Raw genomic sequence first — 27,424 nt, forward strand, 5'->3', positions numbered from 1 at the left:
CATTTTTATATTTGATCTAGAAACATGGCAAGTGTCAAATTACTTTAAATCAGGACCCTACTAAAACTGAAAGTATGACTCAAGTTGATTTTTAAATGGACCCTCTACTTGTTAGAGCATATTTCTCTTTTGAAGGTACTCCTTTGCTACATATAACAAAATGAATGCTTAAGAAAAAAGGAAGAAAAAAAAAAACAAAACAATTTCCTATTTTTTTAAATGCATAAATAATATTTTAAACATGTTTTTTTGAACTGAAATAAACTTCACTTCCAGGGGCAAACCTGCCATGCATATTTCATTAAACAATTTGGCTTTTCTGGGGGGCAAGTCAAAGCAGAATTCAGGACATTTCTGTGTTCTTTTCGTAATTTCACATTATATTCCTCAATGATTTTCCTACCTTCATCTTCGGGACTTTTCTCATACTTAACTTCAAATCAATTTATTCTTCCTTCAGATACATATGACCTTACAGAAAAAACAGAGGAGTAACAATACTTTCAGTCTCATCTGTAACTTCTTCCATTAATTTCTCGTTATAAGAAAAAGAGACAAATGAAAAGCAGGGTCATAGGTTGACTTTTATTGATCATTCTGAGATGTTGTTTGGACATAGTGTCTGCTTTCTTGTCTGTTTACCTGAACCCATTCAAATTTGTCTCTTTTAAGAATCTATTGACTCTAAGCTGTGATGCTTTAGGACACTATATATATCACCAGAAAAAAAATTCCTGTGACTGAGTCCACCCACTGGTCTAACTCTTTGTCACACATGGCAGGATCTGCAGCTGCCTAGAGGCTCTCCACATGACCATAGAAACCTTTAAATGATGGCAAAAAAAATTGCAAAGTGAATTTGAACCTGATGCTGGCAGTCAAATTAGCATTTGTTTAGTCTGTTCTTCTCAGATTCTTAATATACTTCTCTTCAGATTAATTCTGTAATTGATTTAAATTTTTCTTGGAATGCACATGAGATTTGAAAAGAAGAAATTGTTTCATCTAACCTTTACTCAGAAGAATTTCACAGATTTATGTAGCCATATGTTTAAACTGCTTTGAATGATATCCTTGTACTCTGGAAAAAATGTTTTCAATATGTACAACATAAATCCATAACCTTTGTCTGATTTATGAAATGTAGACAAGAACTACATTTTTCCTTCTAATTTTTGTGTTATAGACAGTAAATACAATTTTTATAGATAGATACCCACAGTTACAACAAATCATTATAATTCTAATTACCAAAAATTAAAATATGACAGGCATGTATTTAATTTCAGATGCACTTCATTCTTCTCAGGGTCTACAGACTTGTAATTGCAGTATCAGAATAATCAATGTGAAATAGACAGAAATGAAAAAATACTAATGAGGCTCAGTGGGGAACTTGAAGGAACTCCTTGGCAGAAGAAGAGATGGCAACTTTTTTCCTGTCCATTTCTATTGCACCTTGTGACTTGTACACGGAAAGTAAGGAAAGATCTTTGCCTCTGAGGTACTACTTTGATTTGCCCTTAATGAAACCATGTTGGCTTTCACCAACCACCTCCTTATCTTCCATGTGTCTTGGCACAGATTCCAGAAGGATTTGCTCCCTGATCTTTCTAGGCACCAGGTGAGACAGGGCTGTAGTTCTCCAGGCCTTTTGTTTTTGCCTTATTCAAAACAGGGGTTGTTTCCCTTTTTCCAGTTGGTGGGAACTTCACCAGATTGACACAACTTCTCTAGTATGACAGGTAGTGGCTTAGCAATTCATCAGGTCCCAAGGACTTGATGTACCCTTGGGTTCCTATGATTAATTCATCCTTTAAGAAAATTTTTAGGAAGATGCTTTTTTTCCCTGATGTCTTATCCCCACTTGCTAAAACTTAACATAAGCCTGTTACTTTTTTCTTATCCATCATGGATTCTGAAATATTGTCCTTCTTTTGCAGCAAGTCCCTAAGCATTTGAAGAATGTCAGTGATTCTACACTCTTCTCACCTCAAGCCTGAGCATTATTTAAACAGTCCAGGTGTGTAAACCCATGCTTCAGAAATTGCTTATCTGGGTGGCACACTGCTTATATCCCCTTGCCAAAGGGAGTGCTTGGCCCTACCAAGCCATTGTAAAAATCAGCCATTGTACTTCTAGGAAGAGGATTGTTGCAATTGCCAACTTTCACCAACAGACTTTTCAGTAGTCTTTTAATTAACAGCTTCAGCTAGAACAGGATGTTTTTGTATTTAAAAGTCAGCCAACTCAGCTGTTTACCACTGATATGCAACAGGGACAAATGGCCAGGTGCCAAATTACTGCATAAACGTGAGATTATGTTTTTAACATTTACCTAAGCAAAAAAGTTCCAGAAAAATTATCCAGATACTACTAAGTACCGTTTTCTGGAAGCCCTTCAGGAAAACTACATATTGAGGTATTTTAAGAAACATAAGGGCTTGTGGGGATAGCAAGTTCAAAACAAGGCTTCCCTGTGTTCAAGTGGGGTGGAGAATAAGAAAACTGAAACATGCTAACTGTTTTCTAAATACTGACAAAAGACATTTATTCTAATGGATTTTCCAATAAACAATCTTGATGTTCAATGTACGTTCACTCAGTCTCCAAAAGTCAATGAGCTCTCCACAGAAGAAAAAAGAATTTTGGTGGACAATTTATGCTTTCACTCATGAAACATACCTTGTGTCAGGAGGACACAAAGAGTTGAGAGGAAAGTATGGTCCAACATAAAGCAGCAAAGATAGGCACTGATAACCAGAGAACTGCCTGATAAACCGGGAGGCTTCCTGATGACTCAGCAGAGTTGTGTTCCTCTGCACTTTGTGCGAGTGAGGACCTTTCCCCTCTCCAGCTCCAGGGACAACCCATCTTTCAAGATGAGAATTTTGAATAATAAGAAATGCATTCAAGTAGAGGGAAGGAGGAGCACAAGAGGGAAATGATTCATTGCCGTAACTGAAGCAGAAGAATAACCTATTCATATGCAAGGTCATCTGTTGTTCTGGGTCATTGTGTTAATGAATCACCGTTTGTTTATACACTGGGAGTAGCACCTTACCAGTACAGAGAGGAAACAGGGACTATTTGTAGCAGGGATTATACCAGCAATTTTAGTGAAAACTTCTAATTTCAAAACACCTGACAGAAGAAAGGGCTGTATTCATACCTAATCCTGAAGAGACTTCTCCACTTCTTTGGACTGTGTGCAATTTAAACATATTTGTCTTAGTGCCAGATCTGTGGCCAACTGATCTGAAGCAGAATTTGACAGTGCAGACACTGACATATTATGAACTGCCAAAAGCACAAACCAGGGAGCACAATGTTTGTGTTTTTTCTACAGCTAGAGTGTTCATTAGTGGTTTAGAGGAGAAATGGAAAGGCTGTGACAGGGAATAACTTTACTGGCAATATGACTAATTTATGCTTTCATTTCCCCTCTAAATATCTTAAGAAATGTTACCTCAACTATAAGCCATTTATTCCAATAACTTTTAATTTGTTTATTGAGGAAGTTTATGTTCACATGTTGCCAAAGAATCTGAACAGAGAGAATCTTTTATCCTAAATTCCCAAGAGGTGATCTCTTGATTTGACTAGAACAGTTGCTGCTCTCTGAAGGAGACTGTTTTCTGAGTTGGTCTGTGGATAAGGAAATGGATGAGGAGTATGTGCCTGTATTTTTTTACAACTATTCTGAAACCTGCAAGGGGGTTACTTGCATGCTTCATCCAGCACAATCATGGGGTCTCCAACTGTATTTTGCTTCCTGATGTGCAGAAGTCATGCAAGATTCAGCAACATGTTCCTTCAGACCTCTATTAATTGTCAGAGAAAAAAAAATCCAAACACCAAGGAAACAACCTCTGCACAGGTTATCACACCCCTGTGAAAACCAAACAAGACATAAACCTGATATTGAAGCAGTGAGTCAGCTTTCAGTGCCAGATCTATGAGCAGTGGGCAATTAACTACTGTAGAGGGCAGAGAGGAGAGACAGGAATAAGACAGAGGCTTCACTTACTACTCTGCAAAGACACATACCTCTGGAAAGAGCCTGGCACCACCCACCTGCCTGTACCTGAGTGCTCCACAGCCCTTCAGGCCTGCTAGCTGTTACCAGGGATCAGGCTTATGCCCCTGCACAGCTTTGCTCCTGAACTCTAAGCCCTAGATTTGATTTATTATTCCTCCCTCTAACTCTTCCAGAAACAAGAAGGGAGAGAACTCCCAAGGTCCTGGTGATCATGTCAAAAATCCAGTTTTAGTAAAAATCATGGAAGAAACTGTACCAAATTAAAGACAAAAGAGCCAATGAGCAAGGAATAAAAATGGCACCCATGACTGATACCTGGGTAAATACATCTATACATCCATAAAACTACAGTTCTTTTTTTCTAAATTTGAAAAAAAGAAAGAGTTGGTTTAGGGAATGGTAGAAATAGAGATAATGAGTGAGCTAAAAGACATAAAAATATTTTAATTTTAAGTTCAGGGGAGAAACCAAGAATAATTTTGACACAAACTACAGAAAGCAAATATTTAAATTATTACTATTAGACCCTTTCTCTAGTTGTAAATTTATGAAAAGAAAACATTTTCATAGATTTTTTTCCCCTTAAAATTGTAAGGGAAGTTATCTGGTATGCACTTTGTGAATAAATAATAGACAAGTAATTGTGCTTGTTGCTTAAGGTTTTGATGCTTAAATATATTTACTACTTCTTGATTTTATACACTTACTCATAGATTTTCACTTAGGTTTTAATGCCTGCTTTACTTTGTTATGATTATGAACAACTAACATTGATAAATAGCTCAAAGAAACTTTGCCTTCCTTTTATTTTTGGTTTCACTCTTAGACTGTCTATCCTTTAAGATGACTGAAAAAATAAATTCAGAACGAAAAGGAAGGAACCCACTATCATATCTTCATCTTCTTCTTCAAGATGGGGAAGAAAATAGAAAAGACAGTATAGCACAAGATAGAAACTGAGTTGTTAACAAAGATGTGGAAAAACAAGGCTAAATTCTTAGGGCTTGACATGTCAGGTCTGCACAACACCATTAGAAAATTTAAGAGGAAGAACAGATTAGGCTGAAAATTAATATTCTACAAGGAAGAAGGAGTCTTCCCCTCTTTGAAGAAATTCCAAAGGACTATTCAAAACCTTGGCTATTTAGTATTCCACTTCTCAGTATTACTTAATTGTAAATATACTAAGTTCTACTATCAGCATGGCTTGGGCTAGTCACAAAATAAACCCTATTTTATATCTTGAATACTAAAAGTTATTGCTAACTCTTGCAACTGCAGTTGAACTGTGAAATTTCACATTAGACTGTATATGTTACACACATTAAAGCAGTCCAGGAAATAAGTCCATGAAGTGAGGTAATGAAAAAATGTAAGGAAGAATGAGAAAAATACAGGGACTATCTTTCCCTTGCTCTCTGAACTCACACATAAATTGGTAGAGAAGACTGGACTTCTTTTGGGGCAGAACATTTCCACAATCTTTCTGTCAGGTCAATGAGAACATTAAAAAATTAAGTCTATGCTAAGAACAATAGGAAGTGACAGAGGACGTTTCCAAGCCTGGCTCCTTCTCATCTCTACAGATGATTAACTAAAATTACCCCAAGGATGGATTTTCTCTTTAGTAACTTGTGCTCTCCTAAGCACTTTCAGGGATGTTGAAGGTATTAACATGGCCCCAGAGATGCTTCCAGGAGCAATTTAGACAGGATGTTAAATATAGATATGGTCTATATAAGGCATACACAACAGTGCACCTTACAGCTCTTCATAGACTACAGGAACTAGCAGCTAGCAGAGCATGTAGAATGATTAGGGCATCATCAGAAACAAAAAGTGGCTATTCCATCATATATTGGGCCACAGACGTTACCTGTAGATGTATTAATTTCAATCATTCTTGCAGAACATGCAGAACCATGGGCACACATAATACCCCTTCCAGGTAGCAGTGTTAAACCTTTCCTTGATCTGTGTGATGTGGGGCAGATATTAGGGCTGTTATTAGGACATATATCCAAGTTTTATAACTGACTGAGAGTTCACTGAACAAATTCTACCATTAAGTGTCTTAGAGTAATGCACATCTAAAAGTCACTGAACTGCAGCATAATCATGTTTAGTAGGCCAGTGAAGCATAAATAAACACATTGTTAAAATTAGTCTTTTTAAATGGGACAAGTAAATATGCAGCTCTTACAAAGAACTCATGCACTGATTTGGAGAAAAAAGATCTGTTCAAATGTATCTTGATGAAAGAGATTATCTTGAATTTCAGTTATTCCAGTGTTATTCCGTTAAAGAGCTGAATTCTACATTTTCCCCCCTACTAGGGACATTAATCAGTTCCTTGATGTGATATTAGTTGCATTTAACCTGATAGGAGATGGATTCAGTCATGCATACATGACTAACCCTGTTAAAACAAGAACAGAACTGAAAATCTCCCATCTAGATATTAACTGCACTACACAAGTAACAAAAGCCATGGTTTGAGATTCAGAGCCCTAAAATGTCAATAATCACACTGAGTCTATGACAAACAAAAACAGCAAGCGTAAAGGATGACACTTAATGAATACTTAATAGCAAGGAGGGCGGGGGAAAAGAGAAAATACAAAATATCCTTTCCTTAATACAATTTAATCTATATTGTAAAGGTTTTCAACAGCTAGAGCTGTCTATTTCAAAAAGTGGCAATTGAGCAACAACTAAACACAAAATAAATATGTCAATTTTACTAGGTGTTTTACTCCTTGGCACAGGCTTACATTTTGGAATTAGACCTCTGTCCTGTCAAAAGCATTTGATTTGCTTTGACACAAGGGAGACTATGACAAAGGACTAACTGTACTTTGATATTTTAAAGAGGATAACTCTGACTTCATTGACTGATAGAATAAATCTGATACCACTGGATACCAGTGAACTTAATCCCACTATTTCTTTCTGCCCTAATGTCTTCTTGATTATGCAGAGCAGAAAGCATTTTCCAAAGGAAGCGGAGAAGAGTGCATTTCCCAGAGAGGTCTAGTATTTCCCAGGTGCTTTTAGTTTGCATGTACTAGAAGGAAAGAGGTTCTGTGTTCATCTATTTGCTTGATTTAGTCAAGTTTCCCAAACACTAGAGCAAGGTTTAAGGATCAGTATAAAGATACATATTAGATGTGTTTGGATATCCATTCTTCCCCTCTAGCCTCTACCTGTTAGTCAAGAAAGGTATAGAACTCTTGAAGGGTTTGTGACATAATGGTCATCCACCCAAGCATACAAAAAGGCACAAGATGCCTTGGTTTCATGCCTGCATTCAGATGAATTTCCTAAACTTGAGGTATTTGAACTGGTTTTCCGTGGTGGCAAACTGGATTTGTTTAATTCAGATCAAATTAGGTGGACCACATAAGTACTCTTTCCTTTTTAGTGATGAAAATGTGGCTGAACTAGAATGTTTTCCAGAATAATTCTTTTTCCTCTTTTTTCTTTACAACTTATTCTTACAACAACAAAAGGTTGTTACAAAGGACAAATATTTGTCCTGAGAGCATTACAGAAGGCTGTCATATCTTTTTCAAAAATCACCCTGAACCACACTCTTACTTCACTCCATCAATGGGTTTCTTCTCTCATCATGTTGTGGCAGCTTGGGACACCCTGGGCAGGTTTTTGGGGTTTTGGGGTGTTGATTTGCTGTTGTTGTTGGGTTTGGTGATGGTTTTTCTTAAAGACCAAGATTTTAATTTTCAATGTCTTTGAGCACACTGGAAACCAGAAAGACAAATCAACATGCCAGGGAATCTTCTTATTGATAAATAATCCATCTTCCGGATGTGGCGTGAGTTACTGAAGTTTCATAGTTTAGTGCTGTGATAGTATAATCATATAATCAATACCCCAGCCTAGGAATTAAAAGTATATTGATCGGTACTGTGTTTGGAAGAACTAGCTTAGCAGACAGAAGATGGTTTTATTTACTATTACTAATGGCTCCCTACCAATCCTGTGTATCCAAAGTCATAAATTTTGAAAATACAGCCTCTCACCTGAGGAGTGAAGCAGCACAAGAGACCTCTGATCTGTTTGCAAAAGGCTGCCCTCAGACAATTTGCAATTACAGAGTGTGTAGATTGTTTCATTCTAGCTTAATATTTTAATCCATAAATTCACTAAATCTTTAAAGTTTGAGAATTCTGCCTGACCTATTAAATCAGTTGCTGAGATGAATAAAAACTAAGAGTAGGTAATAAATCCCTTATTTAAATAATTCCAAATTCTCTCTCTTTTTGGATGAATATTTAATATTTCACTTTACCCAAATACATAACTTGAAATGCAAATACTCTAGGATTCCTAAAGTATTCCTAAAGTGACTCCCAGATTGTGTCACTGTGCTACTTTAGGACAGTTTTCCTTAATTACAATAAAATACTGACTTACAATGCTATGGGAATAGTAATGCATTAGGCCTTGTATTTCCTTTCCCTTAAATCCCAGTCATGGTTCTTGGTAGGCAACACTGGGCCATTTTGAGCACCAAGGGTTGTGTTCTATGAGGTTTAAAAGAAATGGAAAATTGCACTTCCCAGATCAAACTCTTTGGCTCAGACAATCGGATTTCACCAACCTGAGCTGAGCCTCCAATGGGGCTTTTGGTTTTGCCTCCAGAACTATCACAGCTGCTAACACCAACAGGATCCCCAGTGGAGATCACTAGGCTCGGTGTCTATTTTGTACCAGTGATATTTGATTTTATACAGTAAAACATGCAAGAGAACAAACCAAAACCTTTTTCTGGAGGCATAGTTGCTGAGGAAAACATCTCTCCGTATTCAGTATGTCAATAACCCTTTCAGTCCAATAAAAGAAGCAAACAAACAAAAAAATCATGGTCACTTTGCCTGGGAGCATTCACAGCATTAATGTTAGTTTTCTTGTCTTGCACCTCCAAGGAAACTGCTTTTTCCTCACAGGTTGCACTGGTTGATATGCCTATTTTCTATCTGCCATTTCATCCCCACGCTTACTTTTGAACAAAGACATAAAGCAAACATACACAGACTAATGCCATGTGTTCACACATCCACACAAGTTTGCTTCAGGAAGGGCAAGGTGTGGAGTTTGTTTTAACTATTACACCAGAAAGGTGTGTGTACCCGAAAGAGCTGGTGAGCTGAGTGAGGAAAGTAGAAACACCAGAAGCAATTTGACAGACAAAAATGGAAATGATATCCCTAAGAAACTTCTTACAACCCGAAAGGCCCTGTCTTAAAGGTCTACTTTTTACTGCTGGTCTCAGCAACTCTGGAATGTTATCATTTAAAAACCACTAACCTTTCCTCTAGTCTCTGCAGTCTCAAGTGTTTTAAATTGCAGTGAACAAAATAGGTCAGGTTCAAGCCTGCAAGAAGCTATCATACCTCTGGAAACTTCCAAATGGTTATGTTTGCAACAGCGTTCAGCTTGAGTGAATCCACTGCAGGATCACAGATCTCCTTACTTTGTGAGCTTAACTGTATCTTCCCATAAATTTTAATTTTATCTTTGTATTATAGTAGAATTGAGGTACATATTTCAACTTATTTCTTACTCTTTAACACTACATAAGCACTACTGTGTTTATTTAAAACAGCTGTTGCTACTAAGTTGTTAAAGCCCACAGATCTTCCTAAGTCTTCCTAATATTGCAGATTTTAAGCAACTTCTGTCAGAAAACATCACAACATCAGAATACAATGTATTTATAACCATGTAGCAGTGAATGAAGACTTTTAAAAACATGCTTAAGAATTGTCTTGATTTTTGCAAACTGCAATTATTTCTCAGCTTAAATGTCCATTAATTTCTCTGTTAGTTTAACACCATTACTTATTTGTTATTATAAACAGTTGGATTATTTCATGCTCTGCCCCAAACATATATTTTGGAAATTATTCTGGAGAAAAAGAAAGCACACCAAAACTTCATCCCAAATAGAGAGATCAAGAACAAGAGAAGTACAAGCTGAAGTAATTTGATTTACTGTAATAACAGACTGGAGCTGCCCACTAGTTGTTTTCACTACAAATCACTGTAGATAACAATCATCAGTTATGCAACTTTAGATGAAGCCTGTTTTTCCTGATATATAATACAGACACAAATGACCTAAGTGCATGATGAGTTTGGTAATTAAAACAGTGACACAATTCCAAAAGGACTACTTTATGAGGTTTGTTATAATACCAGTTGGTGGGAACCTAATAATGAATGTAAATTATAATATAATTTTACCAGTTTGCAGAAAGGATGCTTTTCAATTGTTCTCCTTTAATAAAAGAATACCAAAAAAAACCTCCTTCCTAGTTCAACTTAGTCTTTCTTGACAGTCTTACTCCTTTTTGTGAAACATTAACCAAGATATTTAAAGTTAAGTACAAGGAACTATTCCTTTCTGTTCCTTCCAAAATGAAATTGCGCACTGCATGCTGGCCCCTCTAACATTACCAAAGGTTTGTACATAGGATGACTGCAGTGCATGGAGAGAACACAGCAACAAGGCCTAATGGGCTGCCTGTTACCCAGCTGTCTCCTTACATTTTGTGTGTGCTGCAGTGAGGGCTCAGTGCCTTCAGCCATTCAGGAACTGCCCAGCTGTGCAAAAAACAAAACACATTTAGCATGTTTGAGGCAAATTAATCTTGCAAACTTCATTTTGCCAAACAGAGCAAGAAGACAAGGCAACCAAGACCTAGCTAGGCTGCGGTTTTAATTAGCTGCACAAACCTGGAATTGTAACCACTAATTCTGACCAAAGAATTATACTGAATGACTAACTGTAATGAATGTGATTATTCTCCTATAACCTGGACCTTTCACAATGTTTCTGCCTATCTCAGAGGCTGTTCTTCATTTATGTGTTTGGGAAACTTGTAGGAACACCTTCATAACAGCCATGAGGAATAAAGACTTCCATTCCATGACCCCCTGAGGCAGGGGTGGTCCTCTCCCATACTTCACCTAGCAGGAAAATGGCACCTCTCCCCAACCTTCTGTACAATCCACATTCCAGTTTGCATCATCACCTCCTCAGCATAGCTTGACACAGAACTCTTTGCCAGGGCTTGGATTCCTCAGCAAAAACCTCTAAAGCACTCCAAAATCGTGAGCCAATAAAACACCTCATTCCTTTCTCTAAAACATTCCCAGCATGAGCCCATGGAGAAGAGATAAGAAAAAGCTGCCACTGCAAGACAACACTTAGATACCCAAGCTTACAAGTCCCTTCCTTGCACACAGGAGTCCTCAGCATTACTAGTTGGCAATATTTCCTCTTAGTGCTCCCAGATTCATGAGCATATCTAGAAAGGCATCCTTTTACAAAAAAGGCTTCTTTTTCTTGCTAGCTCATGTTGTTGTCTATTGCATAAGCTGTGAGCAATCCTAAAGATTTATACATCAACATGAAATGTCAGATCTTTGGTTTTATTTCTTCATTACAGAACTCTTTTATACCACTTCAGAAACTCTGCTTTGTCCTTACCTTCTCATTTCTTCTCTGGAGGAAACTATCTGCTCCCTGTGGGATAATTCTCTGCGTAATTTATTTGGCCTGCAAGGTGAGCATGCTCCACAGACTACTCCTTGCAGAATAACACCCCTTTAGCATCTTGTGTAAAAGCTACACAACGCCTCCATTTTACCTTTTTTCTTTTTTCCCTCCTGATATAATGCTCCTCTAAGTGTTTTCCTAAAGTACTCTTGATAAATTACTTGCGTTAATTCAGTGATCCAATTGCTGACAGAGAATGAGGTGGTCTCCTGGCTAACTTACCAAATGCTGATCTTGCACATACACTACAACTTCTAAATGTGAGCCAAGATATCTGCTGACAGGTGGTAACTCCTCCAGGATCTGCTCTCCTGCGACCTGCTGAGTTGTTTTCTTGGCTTATTCATTTATTCCCTAAAGAAAGAAATAGGATCCCTCATAACTCTTTCTTGTTAAGCCTGGCTCATGTGTTCTCTGACTTTGGCTAGGAACCATGTGGTTGGAGGATTTATATGAAGTGGAAAGGTTGTGATTCCAGCAAGAATTCCACATGACCTATCAGCTGTGATTTATAGGTCCCTACAATGACATAAAAATATTTTGAATGGTTATATTCTTTCAGTCAGTGCTTGGCATGAGAAAGCAATGATTTTTCAGGTGATGCAAGAATGTCTTCAGACCTGTGCAGTACAGAAAAATATTTTTGATAATAATTATTCATTTCTGTAAGTTGTGGACTGTAAGACTACCACAACAAGTCCTGGCAAAGTGTTATCTGCCTTTTATTTCTGCTCAAATTTTTGTCTTTAATTAGCATTACTGCAGGTACATTACTTAAAATAATATACTCCTAGGGCACATAATTCAAAAAATATATACTCTTTCAGCCTTCCCTCTCACTTTGGTCCCATTGTGTGTTGGAAATTTGGTGGTGGTCTCCTACATTCTTGAACACTTGGAAAGCTTGTCAGATGCCCCCCTCTCCTAAGAGTGAGCTGATCATTACACTATTGATAGCTGACTGCTTTCTGCATGGCGTCTCATCTTCAAAATGCAGCAAGAGAAAGAGAATACAGAACAAATACAATCCTGTAGCAGTTACAGGCCCAGAACCCACCCAAATACCCCGTTCTGCAGTTTTTTTAATTAAACCTTCACGAAACAATACAGAATTCTGGGTAGAAGGACTAGAATGCATGTCTGCCTCTCCTTTCCCTTTCATAAACAGTGCTCTACCTGTTAGGCGGCACCTTTTCCTTCCTGTCATACAATGTTAATTCAGTGAAGGATATAGCAGAGGGCAAAGCAAACAAGCAGTAAAACACTCTGACAGCAATTATTTTTGGTAAATCATGTAAGTCTGAACCTGCCACAGAGCAAGCCTCAGAAATACTCTCAGCCTGCTGCTTAACCAAGCATTCTCTTTCCTATGCCACTCCAGAGGCCATGCAGGAATCAGGAGTGCTTCTCCCCATGCCAGTTACAGCAATCAACTGGTGCTGCTATGCTGCTGGGAAAATACTACTGGAGCAGAGCACCACAGCATTTATATTCCCTGTTCTTCTATCCCATAAAAAAACACATTCCTAACCAAACACAACATTGCAGACAGGAAGATAATTTTTTCATAATGCAGAATAAAACACAAAATCTAACTTTCTAACAAAAGTATATTTACTTTCACTTTTTCATGCTCTTCTGTTAATAAAGTATACACACACACACAAAAATGCTTATCTATTTCAGCTCTACTACAGCTGATAAATTCATGCAGTAGCGAGGGTGCTTTCTGTCTTCCAGATTTTCAGCGCAAAACATGGACTTTTCAAAAGATCAAAGCAATTAAAAAAGAAATGAATGTATGAAACTAGCTTCAAAATTGTCTCAGTCCTCCTGCTGTTGCTGGCAGTTTTTATGTGACTTCCTCTGCTTTCTTCTTTATACATCTCTGTTCACAGAATGAAGAACTACAGCCACACACAGGGTTTTCTTAAGAAAGGTTTCAACATAGTATAGATAAGAGTTTTCCTTCCGTATAAATTACATACAGGGTTTTTTTTAATCTCCACTGAGAATTACTTTTATATGAGATTATCAAAGAAGATATTCCCACTCTACCTGGACTTTGATTTGAATTTGATTTGTGTTGCAACTGTAGTAAATTAAGTTACTGCACCTAGCAGAGCTGGAAGTGATAGCATTCACTCTCATAAAATCTCATAAAAGTATGAATTAGATATAGTCCTTCACAGAGGTCTCTCTTCTTCTGCTAGCATGTGGAAGAGACTTTCAGATATATTGGAAATGTTCCTTTTTGAATTAATTAAGCTCTGTAGACCATATTCAGATCCTATAGGTTGTGGCAAACTAACTTCTCGGGTCCCCTACAGTTAGGATGACCCCGAGCCAGCTTGATGATTGAAGAAAGAGTCGGAATTCTTTGTTTGTGGTTCTCAAGGTCATTTATTGTTGCTTATCTAAGATGTTTTTTCTCCAACCTGCCACAGACCTGTCTGGCAGGTCGGTTCGAGGCACACTGCCCTCCTCCTGGGCTGGTGCTATATTTTATACTAAAAACTATATATACTATGTGTACAATTATGTTCCAATATCTATCACCTATGCTAGACAGTGACTTTCTACTCTAAACCAATCTGTGAGTGCTAACATCATCCTGAACATGGATGCCAGGGAGAAGAAAGAAGAAGGACAGGGCACGCCCAAATTCCTCCATCTTGGCACCCCTGACCCCCATGTACAGAATCCCAAACCTCCCTGTACAAGGTTCTAAACCCCCCTGTACATGGTTCCAAAATTTTCCCCTTCACCCCGTGATTGCTAATACAATGCTGCTTAAACTTTTGTGACCTGTGACTCTTCATACAAGGCTGGTAATTTCTCCCAGGGGCTAAGATCGAATTCCCAAGTGTTTTTGGCCTTCTGCCAGGGCTCGTCAGCCCCCTGCCAGGGGCCCAAACCATCCAGGTCACCCAGAGGGATGTCCTGGGTTCTGACACTCATTACTTTATGAAATGAGATTTTTATGGACCTAGGAGTTACAAACAGAAGCTCAGGTGAACCCTGGCTAATGGTTTTTTGGAGATCACTGTCAGTTTCTTTAAATGTTTTGAATACAGAAGTAACAATATTAGATTTTACTTATCCCAACTGGTATTTAAATGCAAGGAGAACTCTATTATTGTGAAAAAGTAAGTTTCACTCAGGAAGTTTGGGATCTATCCAGAAGCTGTTGAAATTGGTGAAAATCATCTGTATTATTTTGACATGCAGATCAGATTTCATGTGGGTACAGAAACCTGTTGATGGATGAAGATGATCATTTGCCACATAGAGCTTCTGTCTCCTTTGTTTTAAGGAAAGGAGGAGATCAAATATTTTCCTTTATTTTAAACACACCTGGACACACTGGGCCTTACTGGTTTCATAGATTCATTTTTCCAAAATAATCCAGGAACCAACCAGAGATCTTTTAGCATATTTGGAAAATAAAATTTCTCAACTAACATACACTAAAAGCTTTGGCAATGTTAAGAATTCATTCTTTGCACATCAAAGTTATTTCCCATGCTTTAGTATTAGTCAAGAATTTAAAAAAACACTACAGTTCTAGGTCTGCTTTAATGATTCTTTGTGGTCCATTAAAAATAGGGTTTAGGAGCAAAGAAAAATTCTTATAAAAAAAACTTAGACCATCACAGAAACACTGCAGCATGTAGAGACTCAAAATATCATATATACTCTTTCAGTTTTGTTATTTTCTCTCTTAGAATTTCTTCTAAAGAATGTTTTATAAAACCCTCAGGATTGTTCAGTCTGGTTTATGATCAATTCATATCTGATGGATTCACCACAATCAGAATTTTGGTGTCATTTCACCAATGAACTCTCTGAAGTTGTACCAGCGTACACCAAAGTAAAATGTGCTTTCAGATCACTTGTGATACAAAGTAATCAATTAACAGTGGACACCCTTTACTAGATAATTGTGAAAAGAGGCAATTGCTGCTTGCTTTGGTGAGGGGGTTTTGTATTTGTTGGTCTGTTTTTTGCTTTTGCTTTTCTAGATGACAGTGACAGGAGGAAAAGATGGTTATAATGGCAAAGGTAGCTGAGTTGTCCTCACACTCACAAAAGTGCAGTCACTCCATGCAATGCTGTGCCAGTCTGCAGGCTCAGGGCTGCTGATCCTGGGTGGCAGGCAACCACTGGGGTGAATTCCAGTGAATATGGGCAAAAGTCTTACAATTTGTGCTGCCTTGAAAGAGCTGCAGCCAGTGCAGTGCCCAAGTGCAGGTGTCTCCTGACAGTTCTGTCATGCCCTTGAGTCTGTTCCTCTCATGTCCCCCCAGGGCAGGCTGAGCATCTTCTTCCAGGAGTGCACCACTGCAGACTTGTTCCACTGGCTGGGCTGCCTACAGGAAAGGCAACACCTATCTGTGCTTAGTAGGACACTGGACTAATATCATCATGTTTAGGGAAATTTAAAAATTAGCAATAAAAACCCCACTACAAAATACCTAGGTTAAACTGCTTCTCTTGGACCTTGGATTCCTGACATATATTTTGGAATAACATATACTTCTTGATCTTAAGATTGAATTTCCTTTCCGTTACAATTGCCAATACAGCCTTTATAGTTATTAACAAAATATCTGTTGATCCAACCCAGTATGGTAGAGGGTCTGTAACACTGACTTCTACACTACTACATGCAAAGAGTGAAACTAAATCTCTGTAGGAAAAATAATTAGATATTTTGGAGTTCTGAAAACATGAATGGAGGTGATCTTTTATCTCTTCTGTTCTGATTATGCTATAAAAGAGCATGATTTACTTTTGATGAAGACCACAGATGTTAATAGACACTGAATTATCCTAAAAACACAATAAAAAAGTGGTTCACAATTTAGATTCAGACTTTGAACTCTGCTGTTAAAACTTACATAACACAAGATGCAAAGAACAAAATGTTAGAAAAATATCCTGTAGGAATGAAAGCATTCAAGATGCCCTGAGAGCATTACTCTGGTCAATATTGCCATGCTCTGCTTTATAAATCTTGTCTTATCTGTACTGCAAACTGTGAACAAGCGAGGGCTCAGCCTGGATCCCACTCACAGTCAGGAAAGCAGGAAAGAAGAAAAAGGGTTGTGTGTGGTCCACACAACTGTCATTCAAAGGAAAGGACAAACAATAAAATGTGCTGATATGGAATCTTAATTACTAAATTTACTAAACTTTCCACTCTGCAAAGCACAATAGCAAATGTAAAAGAAATGTGGACAGTACCAGCAATGGAAATGTGAATCAGCAGCAAGATGGTTGTTTCTGTTATATTTCCTTTTCAGAATGGAAAGTAAGTGCCTGATGATAAAAACTGCTAAAATGAACTTTATTGGTCTTCCAATCTTTGGAAGGAAGTAACCATGCTTGGTTTGCTAGGTTACAACTAAGATACTAAAATATTTCAAAACAAAAATAGGAGTCTTCACTTAGGGACTGTTAGACTATCACAACAAATTTATATTTCTTTTATTTGTGTTTAATAATATGTAATATTTTTGTATTTACATGCTTATATAAATTTAGATTGCTAATGGTAGCCCCCAAAATAAAAAGGCCAATCTAGGGACTACCCACTCTATCAAATTCCCGTGTTCTACCTCCCTCCTGCAGACGCTATTTCTCGCCTGGCCAGTGGCCGTGGGCCACCAGAGGGAGCCTGCACAACTTCGCAAACTGCACAGGCACAGGGAGAGTGACAAAAGGAAAACCGGCTGAGTTGTTCCTGTGGTTCCTGAAAAGGACAACTGAAGTCTTCCCAGGTTCCACTGAAACCTTTCACATAGAACCCAGGCTTCATGGGGCATTATTTTGCTGCTTCAATGTGGAAAAGATAGGAAGTTGTTCAAATTGAAAGAAAGTGAAAAAGGTTGCAGTAATCATGTAGAAAAGGGCACCATAAACAACTAACAATTTCAAATTTATATAAAATTAATAAAACAGGAAAATAATAATTTATAGTATTAATTCATACCGTTTCTCCTTTTGTTCTGTCTATGTAGGGCCTAATCTCCCTACACTGGAAGAGACTTCAGAAAATGAATTCTCTCAACTTTTATCGGCACAGTATGGTATGGGTAGAATGAATAAAAAACAAGGTGATGGACTCGGTACTTGTAATTCTCCAAATATTTGATATTGCTTCAAAAATGTCTTTATGAATGAAAAAATACTTTTAATTATTCTAAAAATAAGAAAACTGATCGCAGCTTAATAATACATTTGCAACTTTCACCACCCCCTGATCAATGGATGCTTTTTTGAAGAAGATTTGTCCTTTGAATACCTTGAATTTACAGTCATAGCATTCTAAATGCATTCAGTAATTTCTTTTCAAGCAGCTCTGTGAAATGCCAGGTTGATGTTTATGAAAGTGGTAAGATTTATGGAGTGCTCTTTCAGAACAAATTAGAAATTTCCTGTGATGACTTTATTGGAAAAAGACCAAAGAAACATCTCTCTAATAGTACTGATGGTTGTTATGATGGTAACTGCAGAACACAGGAATGAAGAAACATCACAAGGGAAGTGACGAAAGGGAGCAAGAGATGAATGATGGGAGGGAAATGACGGCAGAAGGCCACTGACCAGAAATCATGTGCAGTGGTTAAAGAGGAAACAAAAAGCACAATGTGTGTGTGAGAAGTCTGCAATTCAATTCTCTTGAATTCAATCTATTACACAACATCCATCTGTGAAACTGTTGGTGACCACTAACACCTGACGAGAGAGGCCTGTAGCCTTTTAGAATTATGGCTTGACAGCCAATACAACCATTCCTATTGACTGTGACAGAGCAGTATGAATAGAAGGCCATGTATTCCCTCCCTGCATGCCAGAGAGCAACGGAGCTCATTAGAGGCCTACATCCAGGCTGTGATTTCTTCTCAAACCAGTAACTGTTGGATGTATGAAAAAAGTCAAAAGATAAATGCCTTGAGTCTGACAGTGGGAACAAAAGAGCCATCCTACAGTCAAGTGTTTTCACTCACCCTTGACTCCAGCTACTCCTAGACTGCCATAAAAAGTGTTTGCTTACTCTATCTTATAAATCTTCACGACCTTTATGTATCTTTCCCAATGTCCTCCTACGCTATAAATGCCTCAGATAATTGGAAAAATTGCTACAGGCTGTAAAAAGTTAAAAGGCTTCTCCCCCTCTGAAGAAATAGTCATTATGATTGGGGCAGTTTTCAAATTAAAAGTTTCAGTCTGTTGGGAAACTATAATTTCAAGCATATTTCTTCCATCTCCCACCAGCTACAACATCAAAGATGGGCAAAATAAGAGCTAAGAAGCTTCAATTAAAAAAAAGGTCCAATAATGTCTCATCTTGACCACAGAACATCCCTTGTGACATGACTAGAACAGCTTCAGTTTAATTGCTTCTGCAACATTGCCAATTTGTTGCATTACTGGAAAATATTCATAGTATTCAATATTTTTTTCTTATAGGTCAAATATTGCAGTCCATAAAGTCCAGGAGAATCATAGCTTTCACTTCTCAAGAAACCAAAGCTTTTGCATGGTGCAGTTCTGACTTACCTCTAAGAGTATCCAGGATTGGAGAAGAAAGGAATTATAAAGACCCAAACAGATCTTGTGTACTTTAAGTTTCATGTGATTCTTCTGGGCCAGGCACAAGCTGTGGGCTCCCTCTCTGCCTGTTTGATTTTCTGATGATTTTCATATTTCATTGTTGGAGGTGGTGGTGCTGTAGTGACATGTTTTACCCAAAGTAATCCAGGATTTGGAGTCTCTGAGGACTAGCAAACACCACACAAAGGATTTCTTACATTTTTTCCATCTGACTTTTCTGTTGGACATTTCAAGTGGCCACGTTACTAAAAAAATTTACAGAAGACAAAGAATGCTTTTAGCTGAGCATTTTTGTTGATGCATTGGAACACCTTATATTGCTCAGATCAAAATATTTGACTCAGCCAAGTCAGTGGTATCTTTGGTTCTCACTCTCCTAATCCAAGCAATAAAATAACTTTAAGGGCAGTAAAGGAGGTATTTTAAGGCCCCCAAGCCATGAGAACACAAGCCTGTGTGTTTGAGATCTGACATCATGGCCACTTTACAGTGAGACATCCATATCTCTTCACCCAGATGATGCTTCTTTGCACATTTAGTTGTTTTAGCGGGTCCTTCTGTTCTCTTCCTTGCACTTAAACACTGAAATGTTGTGTCACTGTGCCCCACCTAACACAATGTAAGTGATGCTCTGTACCCACCTACCTTGCTACAGCCATCAACCCATTTAAATAAAGAGAAGAAATTTACAAACAGGGGAAAATGGCAATAGGTAATTTTAAAAACTTAAAAGCTTGGAGCCTAAATTTAAAATTTTTGTTTCCTGCAATGTTTAAATGATCAGATTATCTCCTAAGACTTGCACTAGTTTCATATTACAAATTGTACTGGTGGCTCTGGACTCAGGTTGGAGTTTGAAAGTCTCAAAGTTTGAGAGAGTTTTCAAGTTTAAACATTTCACACCACTTGTGACCTAAGTATTTCAGTGTACTGGTATGTTTTTATATCAAACTGTATTTGCATATATTTTTCAATATTTATACAAGAATGTCTGTCTGAGATTAAATGTTTTGTTGATAGAAACACCTGCTGGGGCCTATTACAACATACTAATAATGGGAACTGTCTGCTATACTTAAAAAAGAAAGGATTTTCCCTACAGTTGATCTGAAATGGAAAGGGGGCAGAATATGGTCTCCACTGAGCAAGGAGGTAACTCAGCAAAGGAGATGTGTATGTGTGTCCTTCATAAAGGTATCACTTTTCTTTCCAAATATAAAGTAACAGCTTTGGATGTGGGAAGGAGTGATGTGTCTATTCATTTAAAAATATGGCAAATATTTATAGCATTCATATTTTCTCATTTTTAGATCTCCACTTAAACATAATTGTCTAGCATATCCATAATTATAATTGCCTAACCCAAACTTATTTTCCTCTTCAATTTTTAGAGTATAAACAGAAGAGGCACACAAAATCATTACATGCAACTAAACATCCTGTGTGCATAAAGGTACAGTACATCTATGCAGTATCCACAGATATACATAAATCTATGTATATGGTGTTGACAATTTATGAGAAAATATTTATGAGAAAATAAATACATAAGGCTAGTTAGAAGGGCTCAATTCAAACACCAAAACACCTCTAATCTACTTCAGTTTTGAGCTCTGATTTTATTTAATCAAAGACATAGGAGGAAAACAATCTCTTATAAGAGTCTACAGCACTTTCCAGGTATTGTCCAATCATGAGTGGTTCAGATACAAAGCAGGTAAGATGTGTGGTGTGACATGAGTATAGATGGCAAGAAATGCAGCAAATTATTTATGATCAGAATAGCAATTAAAGCATAATAAATGTATGCCTCTAAAACGATTGTTCTTCAAACACAATTTATCCTACACGATTGTTTCAAAAAGGTTTTAAAGAAGTGTATATAAATAGATATATGTATTTGTATACATGCATGTGGATAAGCTTTTATAATACATACATACATACATACATAAACATACATTTTTATATTATGAAATTTAATTTTTCATCCTTCTATATGAATACATATAAGTTGTCAGTGGACTTGGTTAACTACATAGGTTTCAAAAGTAGAGAAAAGAGAAAGTAAAGAAGTAGAATGATCAATAAAGCAAAATTCCAGAAAGAACAGCTATCTGGAATACAAGTATGCCATTGTTTTTAGGTTTACTATTGTCTGGCTTTTTAAGCTAAATCTTTCATTTCCAGTTGCTTTAGTCAAACACAGGGAAAGACATTGCACCACACCTTCCACCTACACTGTCTACCTTAACAATAATTACTATTCTTTCTCTTAAAACAGCACTGGCCACAACCACAGCCAAAAACCATATGACTAAATGGCTCCTCAGTGTGCACCATAATTCTAATTCTGGTGATAAAATCCTGGCTTTGAGGATGGCATACAGTTGCTGAGCATTATGTCTCATCTTCCACATTCTGCACAAGCATAATAGGTGAAAGGGCTCAGAGGAACAATTGTTATTTTTCTCTGTCATAAATGTCAGCAACTGACTGTTTTCATTGTGTAGCTTTTATTGCATTACTTGCTTGGTGTCCAATAATCCCTACGAGCCATGATGCTGGAGTTTCACATCCCTGAGCAACTTTCACACAGCCCACACACCACTCAGCATCCTGCTGCCACAATAGTTATTTCCAAAAAAATGTTTTGAAACAGTCTATTTAAAAGGCAAGGCCCATAGAATTGCTCCATGCTAACAGAAAAGACCAGCACAATTTATTCTGGAGCAAGGGAACATGACAGGAAAGTCAGCATTGCCCGAGTCCTTTGATTTTGTATTTGCACATGCACCGTATAACTGCATGTGACAGAAAATAGCATAAATTGCTCATAGGATGGGGTGGGTGAGAAATATGGCTCCACTACGAGATTATACACACATGCATATACTCCTGCATGTAGGAACATGACAAAAGAAAGTGTGATGTATTACTGATAAGGGAGAAGAATGAATGTCTGTTGTCCCCTGAAGCACAGAAAAGCAGGAAGGAAAGGTACTGTAAGCCTGTATTTGACTTGTACATCCCGTCAAGAACATTGTCCCTGGCAATAGCTGGAACCAGAATTTTGAAATAAAAGTGACCAATACCATCCATTGTCTAGATCTAAAGTCTTGTCCTAAGTTCAGCATCCCGGATTCAATGTCATTTCCAAAGTTTTTATTTCTAAGTACTATAACTTCAGATGTGTTTCCTGTTCTCAGATCTGCATAATTTTTGACCTTGATGCCACTCTAGCTAGAAGCTGCATGAGAAGTATTTAATGAAAGTCACTTTACTGACCTATGACTCAGAGGGGTAGCTCTGAATCACTGTGCCTCTGAGGGTTACTCACAGGGTATGACAAGGACAGCTTCTGACAACACGGGCTTCCTAGAACCTGGAAATAGAAAAACCTCAGATGTTTCCTCTGCCCTACAGTGCCACATCCATTTTCACTCTGACATAGCCCCTGCCCTGTTGCCTGAGCTGGTCATACACTCATGCCCTGGTGCGCCAGGGCTTGCTCTGACCTGGCATGCAGCAGCGCCCTGCCGTGCTCCAGGTAGGTCAACACTGCAGTCACGACCTCCCAGTGTCTCTAAAAGGCATCAGAAGAAGGCAGCAGTTAAGAAGGAGTAAAGAAGGGCAGAGAGAAGCAGAATAGTGAGGGATGGAGACAACTATTGTGCTTCATCTTTGGAAACTCTGGAAATCCTGCAGGCTTTGCCTGGTTGGGGTCCCCCTGTTGTCAACCACTGCAAAGCAGCCAAATGTGGGTCAAAGCTAAAAGTCCATCCAAGCAGCATTACAGGGTGATCACATTGCTCTGATTGTGCTGACTGCAAGGGCAGCCTGCCATCAGCATAAACCACAGCAGACACTGCTGAATCAGCTCCTTCTCTGAGGAAAATGAAGCTAAGAAACCTATAAATCCCAACAGCTACCCCATTACAGTCCAAGAGAGTCACACAAGCTTTCTCCCCAACTCATTCCTTCCATTTTCATTTAGTCAGCAATGAAATGCAGGGAGATTATTCATCAGAAAAGAACTCATTCAAATACCAACATGAGGGCTGGTTGGTAGCTGGGCTCTGATTCATAAACAAGATGTTTGCATTTAAGGAAGGCATTAATAAGGCAGCTACTTCCAAGCACAGGAGTATTCAGTGGGGAGAAGATTGTCTGGCTCATCAGCAGATGGCACCTACTTTACCTTCTTATCACTAAAAGAAAATAAATGGTTATTAGTCTTACTGCCTGAGATGAGCAATAATTAGACATCAATTTTTATTTTAACTTATCATGTATGCACATCGGGAAGTTGAGTCTTGCTGTGATAATTCCCCCAGATCTTTGGAAATTTTGCTTAAGGAAGCTGTGACAAGATCTGGCCTGTGAGACAATAAACACCTCAGATCTGTACAGGTTCTAAAGGTGGTCTGTTCCTCAGAGAATGATTTCTTTGTTCCCAGAGCATAAGCTATAGGATGAATGAAGCTCTCATTTTAGTCTGGGTTTTGTATCTTGCATTTATCTTCATTTGTATTGCCTGACTTTCGCATGAGATTTATAGCCCAGCTGTGCAACAGTCCCAGCATGAAGCATTCTGTCAGTAAAAATGAAGAGCTACATGAACATGTATTTACAGCAGCAGTTACAACTGATTCATAGAATGTAAACAAACACAAAACCATCTGTAGTTCTCCATGTAAAACTAGTTAAAAAATAATGTACAGAATTGGGCAGACATATTCTGATTGCTGTTAAATTGTGATTGTAGATATTAGCTTTTATTCCATTTTGCCTCACACAACAAAGGCTATTTGTTCAAATTCAAGGCTTTAGCACATCCTTAGATTACAAGAAACAAGCAATGGACATTCTCCATGTTCACTCTTCAGCGTGGGTCTACCATCACTACCCAACATCTCAACAGTCTGTTTCCAGTTTAATTTAAAAGGAATTGATGCTAACTATGGCTTGCTGTGATTATGTGCTTTGTTACGTATCTCTTTGATTTTATTTTAGAAGCTTAGCTTCTAAATATTCTAAGAATATCTGGCAACTTTGAGCATCTTCATCAGTTTCCCTCTAAACCTGTGATTCAGAATGCCTCTAGCAGGCAACTACAACACCCATGAAACAACATTAAAAACTATTGCAAGGAGAGGGGATGGGAAGACAGATTTACTAGTGCAAACTGTGTCTTGTGGGAAATTACATAATTTAGGCTAAGCATGAGACAAATATTTCTTCATATTACTTTTGTGTGTGCAAAGGAAAATAAAACATCACCTTCATTCTCGTTCACGCCTCCTCTTCATAAAGCAGAACACCTCCTGTCCATTCTAACAGCAGAAGGTTCTGGCCATTCTGTGTACCAAAATGTCACCCATAAACAGCAAAATGGTAGCATTTTATTGCATTCTGCCTGGGTTATATAGTCCCCAAAACTGAAATATGTTCTCCAGTGGCCTAGATATCAGGGTATAGACGAAGATCTTCAGTTTTTAATTAATAATACATAGTGCAGAATCTGAAAGGCTATCTATAATTTATGTATCAGTGTCTCAGAAGCAGTCATTCATACATTATATATTCAGACAGAAAATTATCTTGCTTTTATTTTCCAGTAAAAAGTCTAAAATGTTACTATGTACCCTCCAAAATGGAACAGTGCTACACAGAGCTTTATAGCTCTCAAAAATGCCAGGTTCCACTGGGTTCTCTTTGCTACAAGAGGCTAAAGGTGCAGAAGCATTACTCACTTAGCATCTCTCCCTCTCTTCTACTGGGCTTTTAAAAATGATCAGGCCACTTCTTGGATAAGAGCTAATTTACCCAGAGAGTACACAGAGGGGCAGATAATGTGAGAAAAATAAGTTTATCAAAATGGAAGGATATTTTTTAACAATAGGGGGTTTCCAAGCTGACTTAAGAAAAACTGACTATGGTAATATAACACAAGGGCTGTATAAAATAGAGGGCCAAAAAAGTAATTTTTAAAATACAAATATATGCAAAGCTATGGCATATAAAGTATGTTGAATATTAACAGTCATTCTCATCATGCTGTCCTATTTTCCAAGCACCCATCTACTTATGGGCACTTCAAAAAGGAAAAATAAAAAAAAATGCCTACTGTATATGCCAAATGTGCAACTCTCAAAAGTTGCTTTCAATGCTGTATTTTCTCCCTATATTTTTCTCCCTAGTTGTAAAGCTTAAAAAATCCTGTATTTTCTCATTCTCTATCAAGCCACAAAGCCTAAAATAGTGATATCAGGGTACATGGCTCAATGAAAGTCAGTCTCAGACTCCGTCTTTGCGCTTTTATGTACAAAGCAATGTAGACGAGATGCCAGCAGTATCCAATGAGCCCTCCCTCCTGCCTCAGGTGCTGGAGAAGTCATTTCTGGGAGGCTGGAAGTTCCAGCAGTCTGACAGACCATCTGGACTCTTTGCAGGACAGAGGGAAATTGCTCATATTTACAATTGCTTTGATGCAGCTCCACGAGAGTGGATGTAGTATCCATGAAAGTACAACTATTTTTTCCAGATTTGCCCCTCTTTCATGTTCTACACTCCTAAAAAACTATTTTTTTTTCCCCCTCTGAAGTACTGAAAACAATTCAGCCTCAACAGAGAATCAGAGTGACTGAAATAAGAAATATTTTCCAGTATCATAAGGCAAGGAGATGATAAACCATTATTTGTGATGCATCTGGATGTGTGATGATTTGTATGTAGTGATACTGTGAGGTAGGAGATCAGAATTCAAAAGACAACATTCAGCAAAGTGAGAAAAGGTGCATCAACCCACACAGAAAGGAGGTATAAAATTAATTTTTTTTAAAATGTGGATTTAAGGTTACAATCTGAACTTTATTACCTTTGACCAATATTATTTTAGAGAAAACAAACAGTTCAGCGTGACCTACAAGCAAACAATCTAGAATAGAAACATAAATCCTTGAGATTCACACACTTCACTTTCCTTTATGAAGTCACAGAATGGCTTGGGCTGAAAGAGTCCTTAAAGATCACATTGTTCATGCCTTGGGCAGGGACACTTTCTGCTAGACCAGATTGTTTGAAGCCCCATCCAACCTGGTCTGGGAAATCTCAACACCCATTAAAAACATTTTGAAGATTAGAAGGAAAAAAATACAGCTGGGCAGGAAGAATCCCACTGTGACCCAAAATGTCACCATCTATAAGATAATGTAACCTTGAGAAGACACTGCTTTCTTATTGTAAAAGCATGCCAGAAGGGACAGTCCATTTCCAGTCACTTGTGCCACACAAACTGCCAGAGCTATTGATAGATTTAAAGTGGATACAGTGGCCTCCACCGGTATGGGAACACACATGTTTTTTCACTGCTCCACAGCTACAGGCAGTGCAAGTCATTTTGGTAGCAGGACGATGTGCAAAAGCAAGTCTGAATGGCTGCAGAGCACCACTAAACATCCAAAATACACGATTTGGACTGAAGACAGTACAGCTCAATTTTAAATACCAGCTTAGCCTCTTTAGCTGCATGTAGTTTGGCTGCTGAGTTATCCAGGAACATAATAGATAATGATCATTAATTACAATTTAACAGTAATGGATTGAGCAAGAAGGGCCTGCCAGTTTGGTGTTGAAGAATCTTGAGACCAGCTTGAACAAACTATCTCAAATCACAACACCACCATTCCAAGAAAGGTACTTCCTGACTGAGGCAAACAGCAGCAGGGATGTGCAGGCACTGAGATGAAGTGAGAGAAGTGTCGAGCAGAAGAAACCAAAGACAAGGTAACAGCTCTTTCAGCAATAACACATCTTTTGCTGAGCAGGCATGACAACTCATAATCTAAAGATGTGTATGACTGACAGTCAATCACTGTATACTGCAAAAGACCAGTCACACTTTTTCACTGCAGGGATTTCTTGTATTCCTCCCTAAGGTGTGTGACGATTCCCTTAGGTGGGGACACCCCTCAAGGCTAACTCTCCAGGCTGAGCAAAGAGATTTGCCCACAGTCATTGGTGTGGATCAGTAACATCAATCTCTACTTGCTAAGCTAGCTCTGATAATATTGATTAAGTAAAAAGTGCACTATATTAGTTTTATTGTGTAGGTAATAATTCTGATTACAGCCTTTTGTTCTTTTGATGTTCTGTCCTTTTGCTTTTTA

General features: G+C 38.0%; 1 long non-coding RNA gene across 3 annotated transcripts in view; it reads right to left on the bottom strand.

Annotated features, from left to right (window-relative positions):
- LOC135298913 (uncharacterized) overlaps window positions 1-27,424 on the bottom strand; it is a 79,259-nt gene that overhangs the window by 45,107 nt on the left and 6,728 nt on the right. For 2 of the 3 annotated variants that reach the window (XR_010360968.1, XR_010360970.1), the window contains exon 2: window positions 11,853-11,984. The exons of the other annotated variant lie outside the window; for it this stretch is intronic. This is a non-coding gene — a long non-coding RNA (uncharacterized LOC135298913). The remainder of the gene's footprint in view (window positions 1-11,852; window positions 11,985-27,424) is intronic. 3 annotated transcript variants of the gene reach the window in all.

This window comes from Passer domesticus, chromosome 4 (assembly GCF_036417665.1).
Source record: "Passer domesticus isolate bPasDom1 chromosome 4, bPasDom1.hap1, whole genome shotgun sequence".
NCBI classification, from domain to species: domain Eukaryota; kingdom Metazoa; phylum Chordata; class Aves; order Passeriformes; family Passeridae; genus Passer; species Passer domesticus.